Below are 12310 nucleotides of genomic sequence, written 5' to 3'. Positions count from 1 at the left end.
AGAAGCCCAGAGAGACACAGGAAACGCATGTGGGTCCTTCAGTCTCTCCCTCATCAGCAGAGGCACACCTCATTCCGCATGGCCTCCATGTTTTTATCAGTCAGCGGGAGCATGCTTAAGTCAAAAGGAGAGGGGAAAGTGCAGGTGTGTCAGCGTATAAATAACCAACACGACCGACAGCAACAGCGTTGTTATGAAGTCTTAAAATGCTGCCTTATGCGGAAGAGTTTACAACACCACGCCTGTGACTGTATGAGAGTGTACACCATTATATCCATTTGTGGTATTACTTTCACAGTGACTGCAAGACATGCAAAAGAAATTGAGTTCTTGGGAAGAGATCATTAGGCAGCAGGATATAGCCAGGAGGAGGCTATGACAGGTGTAAACACATTTGTCTGACGTGGTCGGATTATTTGAATCATACTGACCACTTAGGTTTTCCTGGATAAGGCTATCAGTCAAATACCTGCAGTTCATTCATTTGTTCATTTTTTACTCAATTCCAAATTTGTGACCACTTGACATGGATTATATCCCAGCTAGCAATGAGTTGAAGAAACCCTGATATGTGATAATAATCTAAGGTCAGTGGTAATACAGACAGACAGGCACTGCTATTTATACCATTAGAGAATTCAGGTGTCCCATTACAGGGTCTGCCTACTTCAAAGTCTACATTTCAAGACTGAATATGACATAAGGCATCACCAAAGTGCCATTCCTAAGGTTCCAAATGCAACCAATATGTAGATGTGTATGCTTTGCTGTCTTCACAACCATTGCTTGGATGTGGCACATATCTTTAGTCGTCTGTCCAAATGAGGTACCCTATGGAAAAGTCAAGACAGCGCACATTTGTTGTATGCTTGGTATACACAGTGGTTGTCTTATTGCATCCAAACAACCTCTGACATCAGTTTCATAAAATCAGAAAGTGACCGACAAATTAACTTGTTGATAAATCAGGGAATAGAAGATGCATCCCATTTCAGGGATCCATCTATCGCCTGCTGCCTACAGTACGAATCATGCGGTCTTGTGAGGACTGTGGGCTGAACCTCATTGCTGACTTAAAATCGTCATCATCACAAGATATCACCCTTGTTCGACTGACAACTTGTCTAGGCAGCATCGTATCTGTAAAGATCATGGTCACACTGGAATTTGCAGCACGCTATTTCCCACCATTGCCAACATTCAGTGCCAATACAGGCAGTAGTAATAGTTGATATTTACATTATAATAATTATGTATCAATACATTTTTATTATAGTTTTTAATATCAGTGCTCTGCCTGTCTGTACAGGGCAAAGACTGCCTTCTGTCCGGTGTCTGCTGGAATAGGCCCTCCCCCCCTTTGACTTTTCACATTGTACGCCAGAAAATATGGATGGATACATTTCTGTGGAGAATATTAATGTGCCATGATGGGGTAGCTACAACTAAGATGGATTTTGTTTTATAAATGACTGAATTGTTCCTCCTTTTGGCATGAGATGGTGGAATTTAAAGACACTGATATCAGTAGACATATTAGATGCTGGCAACCCCAGTCTAAGAGTACAAACTCATAACAGGACTTGGTAAAAACACATTTTGGAGACATTTTTTGGGTCCCTGAGACTTCATCAGTGTAATGACAGGTGATGTTTGCTCCACTAAAACTTGACGAGCAGAGGATTTGACTCTGACTTGTGTTTGAGATGATCAGTGCTTGTAGCTCTCTGGGTATGATGAGAACTTAATTAGCTGTTTGTGAATTTGGCTGCTGTGGATTTCACTGTGGAATGCAGAGACAACACTGAGGCAATGAGTGGGCTACGTGCAAACCTCTGTTCTCATAATTGCACATCTGTGTCCCGTTTTGCTCCTGTGATTGCCTCCTCCTCTCTACAGAGGCCAGCTGCAGGTGACTGCAGGTAAAACGGGACCTGGGAACCTGTCTGCTCTCTGATCAGCAGAGATATGCAGGGACAACTGGGACGGTTGTTTTGACAGCACACATGCATACACAGTATGTATACATGTGGAGTACACTCTCAAGTCTTACACAAGTATACCACCTAGTGGTTGAAGAGAGACCTGCAGGTGAAAATTGCTCAGATTAAACAAAATTAAGATATTGTGCAGTGGTGTGATCTCTCTCTGTAACACGCACACACACACATTTGTTTCTATATTCAATCTCACCTGTTTTTTTCTCTTGTTCCTTCACCTACTTCTCTCATGATGCCATTTTTAATTTACAGATGTTGTAATCAGGGGCCTTTATAAACACTAAATTATTAAGTAATAACACAAGAGATTCCTCAGTGCTCCCCATAGGCAGATTTGAATAATTGCATGAAGTGCTAATACTGATGAATGATGATGATAATAATAATAGTAAAAAAATAAAAATATGAAACATGATGCATAAATAGTGGTTATTATATATAGGTATTATTGGTGTAAGTTGTACCTTTACTGAACGCAAAGAGAATAAAGAGTGAAATGAAGCAGAACTGTGGTATAATGTGGTGAGCACATGGCAAAGCCGCACAGCATTTTGCCACATGGTGTCAATGTGTCAAAATGAAGCGTTAACACACTGAAAGTCATCTGAGGTTTGAGCCAATGGGTCTTTATACAACACCATATTTAAAAGTTATCAGAATCATTACATTTTCCCATTTTAAAAGTACAGAAGTATGTCAGCAAAAGGTTTTCAGGTATCAAGCAGTACTTGTCATGCAGAAAGGCACCTTCATATCATTGGATGATTATTAGTTATGCAGTAGTATTTATCAGATCATATTGACTGGATTTATGTTTTACATTTTAATCTGCAAAGAAATGTTTAACTATAGCTGTCAGATAAATGCATTGGAGTAAAAGTGTATAGTAGCCTAAAATGGGAATATGGAAGTCAAGAACAATTGAACCACTGTACAGTTACCACAGCTTAAGCTCATTCTGAAATACTGAAAACACAGTAGACTTTTTAATACGCGGGAGAGGTGAAACATACAATATAATAAAATAAAAATGTCAATCCACAAAAGTAATGGCTATTCATCTAGATTATTTTCTTAAATTAAAAAAGCATACCTGCCATCATATGTGTGACTGCAAAATCCCCATCACGTTAATTCCCTGTAGTCGCATAGGGCCTGTAAATTCATGGTTTACATTCTCCCAAATTCCCTTTACAGCTGCTTTTTTGTTGTCATTTTCCTCTCTTCATGGGATTTCCTATTGCCAGCCATTTCCTTTGAGGATTAACAATGAGACTCACACTAGCTCATATAATTTTTTTTCTCACAACTTTGAGGTCTGCAAGCTTCTCTTGTTCCATATTTTACCATTAAGAGTGAAAAACTAGGTGAAATTTTAATCTGAATGTTTTACCCCAGTGTTAGTGAAGAAGAAGTGGATCAATTTCCATTTATAAGAGATGACAAATAATTCTGTTAGAGCCTTGGTCTGCTCAGCACAACTTCATTCATCTGGGATTAAACAAATATGCTATGCTTTGATAGACAATGTTATTCAGCCAGTTGTCTGTCAGTCCAACACTTTGAACCACGACAAGGTGTCCTGAAGCATAGGGGCCAAATTTCCATACATTTTGTAGAGAATATTTATGGTGTTGTAAAATTATGTTGCATTAGCTGTTAGCTCTGCTGAGATCATTCTCAGGAACAACTGAATCAATCAAGGCACTCGTTAGCACACTGGCCTTTTCCATTGAGCTAGGACCTGAAATAACTTATCCATGCATTTATCTCCAGTCGACTCGACTACTGTAACAGTGTCCTTACAGGGCTCCCTAAGAAATCCATCAGACAGCTGCAGCTGATTCAGAACGCTGCTGCTCGGGTCCTCACTAAGACCAAAAAGGTGGATCACATCATTCCAGTTCTGAGGTCTTTACACTGGCTTCCTGTATGTCAAAGAATTGATTTCAAAATCCTGCTGTTAGTTTATAAAGCACTAAATGGTTTAGGGCCAAAATACATTTCCGATCTTTGCTGCTTTGTTATGAACCATCCAGACCTCTCAGGTCGTCTGGGGCAGGTCTGCTTTCTGTCCCCAGAGTCAAAGCTAAACGAGGAGAAGCAGCGTTCAGTTATTATGCTCCGTATATCTGAAACAAACTCTCAGATAACTGCAGGTCTGCTGAAACTGTCAGTTCTTTTAAATTAAGACTGAAGACTTTTCTTTTTACCATAGCTTTTAATTAAATATTTAAGATTTTTCTTTTTGCCACTGCCTTTAACTAGTAGCTTGATAACTTACACTGCACTGTAACTTTTACTGTCCTGTTTTCTTTTTCTTTGTTTTTAGCTTTTTACCACTGCTTTTAATTAAATATTTACATGGTGAGATAATGAGAGTGAGATTGAACAGATTGAAGGAAGTGGTCTTGCAGGAACCTGTCCACCTGTAAACGCGCAGGTGGGTCCAGAGTATAACTGGATCAAAGTGGCCTGCGGACAGACATGTCCTGGTTTCTCTGTAGTGTCCGAGGGTTTTTGGAGTTTCAGTGGACCCAAAGATTGCTATGGACCAGAGTACAGACTACCTAGAGAGTAGATTAAGTTTACTTCTCTGTTTATTCTCTTCTCAGAATAATTGTAACTCAATTATTTGCTCAACCCCTCAACCTGTTTTTATTTTCCATTTAACTCTTTTAACCCTGATTTTACACTGCACTGTAACTTTTATTATATTTTAATGTGTATTTTTTCAATTTTTCTTTAAATGCTGCTACTGCCAAACCCACATATCAGTGTGAGCCTTGTGTTGTACTGGATGAACATGAGGGGTTGACTCAGCTTTGTATTGTCTCACTCCAGCTGGAGCCCAATTCTGAGGACACAACTAACACCGCACTGGCCAGTCCCTCTCTCCCCTGTCTTTCTTCTTTTTTTCATGCCATCACCCTATATTGTTTATATGGCTGCTTTCAAAGGTGGTCTCCGTGGTGACGGTGTGACCCCTGCTGCTGTCGACCAGGTCCTCAGTAGCAGGCCTGATTAATGGCCGAGGGGCGGCCATAAAGACGATCTGCTGTTGCCAGATTAGGCCAGGCAAACATGGCCCTTTATTGCTGACCAGCCAGGAATGTTTGTTTACAAGGGAGCATTCCGCCATTTTCTGCCATCAGATTTACAGAAATGCATCCTGGCTTTCATGAGCTATATATCTGAAGTTGTACTGTAAAATATATACTGTTGGATGAGAGGATTGAAAGTGTCAGCTATTTACTGTGTATGGATATAAGCTTTTTGAGAATTTACGAACTATATTTAAACTGTTTCAACTTCATGAAGCATATGCAGAACTCACTCCCCGAAGTATTAATAACAATGTGTTTTCCCCTCTACAGCTGCTCTGTTTTCATATCATGTTACAGTTTCGTGAGATCAAGATGCAGTATATTTCCCATGGTTTACATACTGGAGAAGTCAACTTGATATCAGGTCTGTTCAACCGAGCAGCTGGGTAAGACAAAAAAAGGAGCGGGGGGGGATTGTCACTGTGTTTCTGTCCTGTCCTCTAATGCTCTGCTGGGTCTGTTCTTCTGGGAAAAGTCTTCATCCTCGCTCCACATGTAGGTCACTGGCCTTTTGTGTGCGACGATGCGAGTGTTTGACGTTTCCATACCGCTCTTACAATCCCCAGGTTGTCATGGAAATACACTGGGTGGCAGTGGCAGCATAGTTACAGTGGAGGAAAGAGTGAGCAAAAGGAGGAGGTCAATTAGCGCGGCCTCTTTTGTGAGCTTCTGCTTACTGTGGCCAAGTCTGTTGATTAAGCGGGCTCTGACCAAAGGCGTTTGTTGACTTCAGGCAAAAAGCAGGACAGATTGCTCAAATAACTGGGAAAAACCAGCGCACTATTTATCACACAGGAGCCTCATTAAGAACTGCAGCTCTTCAATGTGGTCAAAGCACATGGGTTAAAGATGTATGTGGCTTTCCTGACTGTGAACCATCCCTCCAAAAGCCTGAATGGTCCTCTTCTGAATGCTCAGTCAGCTGCCCATCCACTGTACTAAAGTGCGCAGAGTGTAGTGTTGACTTGGAGCCAGTAAAAGAGCTGTTTGCACACTAAGCTCAGGGCTGGTAGTCTAATGAAACACTCTGTACACATAAACACACACACACAGGACTTCAGTTATGTCTGTACATATGATGATAATAAGAGTAGAAACTAATGCATCTAACCATGTGTGTAGGCAGACCCAGGACACATTGGGTAAATTTAGGCTATTGCCTTATGTATTTTCACAACAGAAATCTTCCAAATGTTGAATATTTAAGTAGGTCAGGGCCGTTTCACCATGTTGTGTGAACATGTTGTTCTGGGATGCAAAGGGAAATGCCTTAGTATCTCTTGCTCTGCATTTCTGTTGACTGCCACTGTTTTTGTGACCCAGTTTGCCCCACTCCAAGATACTTTCCTGTTTTCACCAGCTGTCAGGTTTACAAGAAGTTTGCATTACCACTTGTGTTGGGGTTAAAGGAAAAATCTGTAACAACCTGGGTTGTCGTGTTTCCCAAGCCTTTTTCAGAAATCTAAATCTATCTGTTAAAGTAATGGCTTTTTGTTATTCATACTGCAGGTGTTTGATAAATAAATGTTACTTATGGCTTTATTCAGAATTGACAGATCATTTACTTAAAACTGCAATAGCTGATTGCTTTGGCCACTTTTGTGAGTTGGTCACAGTTGCCAGTCATCTGGCGAAGTCCAATACTCACTTTTTGTCACAGCCAGAACTGGAACTCTAGTATTTTGTGTGGTGGGCACGGCTTCATTTCTAGCACCTGGTGGAGCTCCTCACCTGAACCGCATCATCTCATCTACTTCCTGGTGAAATACTGCTAGTTTCCTGCTACTCATAGATGACCTACGATAGATTCCTGTACCCCTGGAACACCAGTCGGACCGCACCATCTCAAGCCTGCCTGCCTCCTGCCTTCATCAGCCCTGCAAGCCAACTCACCAACAGATCATTTGTCAGTAAAGACCGACTGATTTTTAAAAACAATTTTTTTACTACACCTGTTGCATTCTGTATCCGCTCCTGGGTCACATAACACCTTTAGTTCTGTTTTTGGTCTCCACCAACTCTTTAGGGAATATCTGGCTCTTTAGCTGCTAAATACTAAACAGTTGTGTTCACCAGCTAGTCGCTAACTGTGTCTGTCTGCCAGTTGGTGCTGAGCAGGTTGAGTAGGCTACAATGTCTTATTAGAGCCTTTTCGCTGAAAACAGCGTCCTGCTGAGGATGAAAACATCACTCAGCAGTGACAGCGAACCAAAACAATAAAGTTGTGGGCGGGACAATTAAACACTGACCTGAAACTCACTACGAACTTATTCCTTTTATTTTGTCTGTCTAAGGGTCACTTTGCCATCAATCGGAAGTCACAGGCATGTGTTGCCTTCAACTCCCCAAGTGTAGGGTGGCTGTGGCTCTCGGAGTAGAATGGTCATTCACTTATCAGAAAGTTGATGGTTTAGTTCCCGGCTTCCCCAGTCTGGATGTCAAAGTATCCTTGGGCAAGATACTGAACTTAACTTCAACTTTATCATTCTTAACTTCAACTTTATCATTCTCCTTAGTGACAAAGTACATCATGACTTTATCCAAGTGTAGCTTTGCACAACCCCAACCTTCACCGGTCTAGTAACTATGGCTGTCTGATAAATGCTCTGTATTTGTATAGCGCCTTTCTAGTCTTCCGACCACTCAAAGCGCTGTTACACTACATTGCATTCACTCATTTATCCACATTCATACACTGAGCATAAGTGCTCAAACGGAACTAACATTCATACACAGATGGAGCTGGCATCGGGGTTTCAGCGTCTTGCCCGAGGACACTTCGACATGGAGGAGCCAGGGATTGAACCACCGATCTGCCGATTTGCAACCCGCTCACCTCCTGAGCCACAGCCGCTGAATGCTATGGAGTAAAAATTGCATTGTTCATCTCTGAAATGTTGTGGACTAGAAGTATAAAGTTGCATAAAATAAAGTACAAGTACCACAAAATTTTACTTGCTTGTTTGATGAATGACCATCTTCAGCTCAACGCATTTATACAGTGAACACACACTTTCTCATCAGGTCATTGTGTTGTTTGATTTTATAAAGTCAGGCAGAACACAAGCACTGACAAGTTAATACGTTGGGACGCCTTTAAATCATATTTGCTCAAATGGTGCGTACGCACAGCACATTTAGTGTTTTTGATCTCCCTAATGCTTTTGTGGCAGCAAGTCTCTGTAGCCAGGTTCCAAATTCTTGTGGAAAGGCTTTGCAGAGGAATTCAGGTTTTTAAAGCAGTACATTAATGTCTATGATTTGGTGGGGCATGTTTAACTATAATTGGAATGACCATATGTCCACATGCTTGATATTTGTTGAATTCAAGATGTTACTCTGAAAAATGTCAGACTCAGAAACCATATGTAACATGTGCAGTTGAAAATAGTAAATGCAGTAGTAAATAAACTCCTTGTCAGTTCATTAAAATACCCAAACTTCAGCATATTTAGTGGTAGCTACGGCATTTATTTTTTGTTTCTCTTGCAGGAGTCAAACAAACATTAATCACATGTTACACAACAGAAGGGTGTGTAACATGTGAATGAAAAATAGGGAAGCATGGCCATGAGATGTGACAAACAGTGACAAAAAAAGTAATCTTGTATTAAGAGTTAATTTGTTATTGATATTTCCAGGAGAAAATCCCCTGTATTTTCAAGGGAGAGAGGGAAGGGATAGGTGGTACAATAGGAGGTGGGAGAGTGGCAGTGGGTGGTAAGGAAGAAAGGGTCCAAAGGGTGAAAGACTGGCTTAAGTTAGCCAGGGGTGAAGCTGGAGCTGCTCCAGAGAGGGACGTTGCTGAGGGTCTACTGCCAAACGCAGGCGCAACACGTCCTGGCAATTCTGAGACAATTGAGAGTCGTTGATGTTCAGTTTGTTGCTCAGGAATCTCGTTGTCTCAAATCGTGTGTTCTTGTGCAGCATGTCGTACAGGACCACTCCCAGCTGCCACACTGTGGTGGAACCGGCCCTGTAGTTCCAGCACTGGTACCATTCTGGTGGGATGTGGGCTGAGGTACCGTAGAAGATCCTGTACGATGATGTCTTCTTTGTGAAGCAGCTGAGGCCAAAATCAATCTCAAGCGTGGGACATCAGAGCTGGTTTCAATCAGGATGTTTTCCACCTTGATGTCCCGGTGGAAGATGTTCTTTGATTGAAGCTCCCTGGCTGCTTCTACCAGTTGCTTCAGAATCAGTCTGGCCTCCTCCTCCTGCAGCGACCCTCCTTTGACTTTGATGTATTTCAGGAGGTCAACTGAGGGGACTGGACGCTCCGAGACCAGGATGAGCTCCTGGTCCAGATCATAATAATCCAGTAGGGAAGTGGCTGCAGATTTCCCTACTGATGCTGCTGCTCCACTGGCCATCTTTATCATGACATCCACCTCAAGAGGGAGCGTCCTCTTATTCTGACAGATGCCTTTACAGATGACATTGTCCCTGGGAATGCGTTTTATTGCTACAGGGAAATGATCAGCTCTCCTGTAACCAGCGTAGACTGATCCGTGGCCTCCCTCACCCAGCAGGTTTAGCTGCTTGTATTTTGCCTCAAACTCCTGTCTGCTGGTTTCCTCTGAGGAGTCCCAGGGCATTTTGTCCTCATGTCTCTGGTCCAGGTTAGAGACCCTCTGTCTCTTTCCTGGTCCATCTCCATTTTGAGTGACTTTCCTATTTATTCGCTTCACCCTTACAACGTCCTCCGAGAGTTCATGCCAAGAGGTCCTCTTCCTTGAGACCTCCTCGTCTCTGGAGGCTTTTCTTTTTCTTGGGCCCATGCCTCCATAGCCAGACTCCGAGACCCCCTTCCTCTTCCATGGTGCATTTCTATCAGAACCTGTCTTTCTCTTCCTGGTGACAGAGACATCACTGGGCTCTGTGCTGCTGCTGTTGTTTTCTATAAATGAAAAAACTCCAGTGAACCAGCTAGCTAGCTGCATGTAATGAATTCTGGTTACTAATTGTATGAAATGGCCTTTCTGCCAAGTCACAAGACAGGGCCAGATACAGAGATACCATACAAATAGAACTTATGTTTGCATTTTCACAGAAAAAGTTTCATAGCGTGTAGTATGTTCACGGAGGCCACCAGAATTAACACAAAATGAAAGTTCCTAGTAGTTGCTTTAAGTACAATTTTATTATTTTAAATACCTTAAGTAGTTTGCATAATATCTGGTAAACCCATATGTTTGGTCTGTACAATCTAAATCCCACCGTCTCGGAGCGGATCACAGACTGTCTCTCGGACATATCTGCATGGATGAAGGCTTGCCACCTTCAACTAAACCTCTCTAAGACTGAACTCTTGGTCATTCCAGCCAAGCAATCTATCCACCATAACATCAAACTACAAATTGACTCCTCAACCATCACTCCAACCAAGGTGGTGAGATACTTGAGTGTCATGATTGATGACCAGCTGTCCTTTTCAGACCATGTTGCTACTGTCTCTCGGTCATGCCGCTTTGCTCTATACAACATAAGGAAAATCAGGCCCTACCTCACTCAGTATGCCACCCAGCTTCTGGTACAGGCCATGGTTATCTCTCGCCTCGACTATTGCAATGCCCTCCTAGCAGGTCTTCCAGCTTGTGCGGTGAAACCCTTACAAATGGTTCAGAACGCAGCAGCGCGTCTGGTTTTTGATCAGCACAAAAGGACTCATGTCACTCCATTACTCTGTGACCTCCACTGGCTCCCCGTGGCCTCCCAAATCATATTAAAGTCACTAATGCTTGCATACAGAGTGACTACTGGGTCTGCACCCATCTACTTAAACTCCATAATACAAACTTACGTTCCTTCTCAGACAATACGCTCCTCCAATGAACGCCGCCTGGCTCTGCCATCCCTTCACACAAAGCAATCCCAGTCCCGGCTGTTCTCATCTGTGACACCACAATGGTGGAACGAGCTACCACATGCCATCAGAGCAGGGGCGTCCCTCTCTAACTTCAAGAAGCTCTTGAAAACTCATCTCTTCCTCACACACTTCCTCTTATAACACCTCTAACTCCGAACCTCTAACATGCACTTCCTGTGCTCTTCTTCTTCTATTCCCTACAATTATCTTGTATTGATAGCACTTTTTTGTTAACTCTCCTTCCCTAGGTATTTACCCCATTGATGTGATATGTACCATGAGCTCTTACTAGTATTTATTGCTGCTCTTACTAGTATGTATTGTCAGTTGTAGATCTGTAGTTGATGCTCTGTTGATGCTTGTATGTTGTTCCTCAAATGTAAGTTGCTTTGGATAAAAGCGTCTGCCAAATGAGTAAATGTAAATGTAAATGTTAAAAATCTGTTTACATATTTTGACAATAATCCAATAATATGTAACACTCTGAAAGACCCAAGTATTTATTTTTTTGATACTTTTTTTATTTTATTTTAGAATGCAGGACTTTTACTTGTGATAGATTATTTTTACACTGTTGTATTTGTATTATAACTTAAGTTAAGGATATGAGTTCTTTTTCCACCGGTGGGACTAATTTGCTGTTTTTTACAGGACGTCTTACTTACCTATTCTCTCAGAAGCTGAAGGATGAAGATTTTTTAACTCCTGCGCTATATAACGATCCATGTCAATGTTGAACAAGGTACAAACACGATTACTTTACTTTATTTTAATTTACAGTAAAGGGTGAACCAACACTTTTAACTTGTGAGTCTAGTGAGTGTTTGATCTAATATTTGGAGAACTGATCACAGAATGTTCTATGTGTTCTATTATGATCTCATCAAAGTGTTTCTAGAATTCTGTGTGTTTCTGTGTGTGTGTGTGTGTGTGTGTGTGTGTGTGTGTGTTTGTGTGTATGTATGTGTGTGTGTGTGTGTGTGTGTGTGTGTGTGTGTATGTTTACATAAATAAATGCTAACTGACCAAAATTCAATTGAAACACTATGTTTTCTTTTGATTCCAATAAAGCATTTTAATGTACAATATATGGCCAAAGATATTTGGACACCCATTCAAATACTGTTGTGTGCTGTTTGGGTTATTTTATTAAGCTAAATCTGAATTCTCTGCTGCAGCAGATCCACACATATTTCATGGAATACTACAGCATACTATACAAAATGTTACAGGAAATCATCAAAGGAAACCATTGGGTAGGTTATTTTTTCTATTACGAGCTATGCTGTTGTAGTGAAGTATTTGTGCTTGTCCCCTTCCTGTTTCAACAAGAA

At 41.5% G+C, this 12310-nt stretch overlaps 1 pseudogene; it reads right to left on the bottom strand.

The window, feature by feature from the left end:
• Nucleotides 1–8583: 8583 nt before the first annotated feature.
• On the bottom strand, nucleotides 8584–11831 carry LOC119918686 (annotated as a pseudogene).
• Between the last annotated feature and the right edge of the window lie 479 nt (nucleotides 11832–12310).

Source organism: Micropterus salmoides, unplaced genomic scaffold (genome assembly GCF_014851395.1).
Source record: "Micropterus salmoides isolate LMB-PRFRI ecotype aquatic unplaced genomic scaffold, ASM1485139v1 Ms_hic_scaffold_2348, whole genome shotgun sequence".
In the NCBI taxonomy this organism is placed as follows: Eukaryota; Metazoa; Chordata; class Actinopteri; order Centrarchiformes; family Centrarchidae; genus Micropterus; species Micropterus salmoides.
The sequence above is the reverse complement of the archived record's forward strand: the minus strand, read 5'-3'. Positions and strand labels throughout refer to the sequence as shown.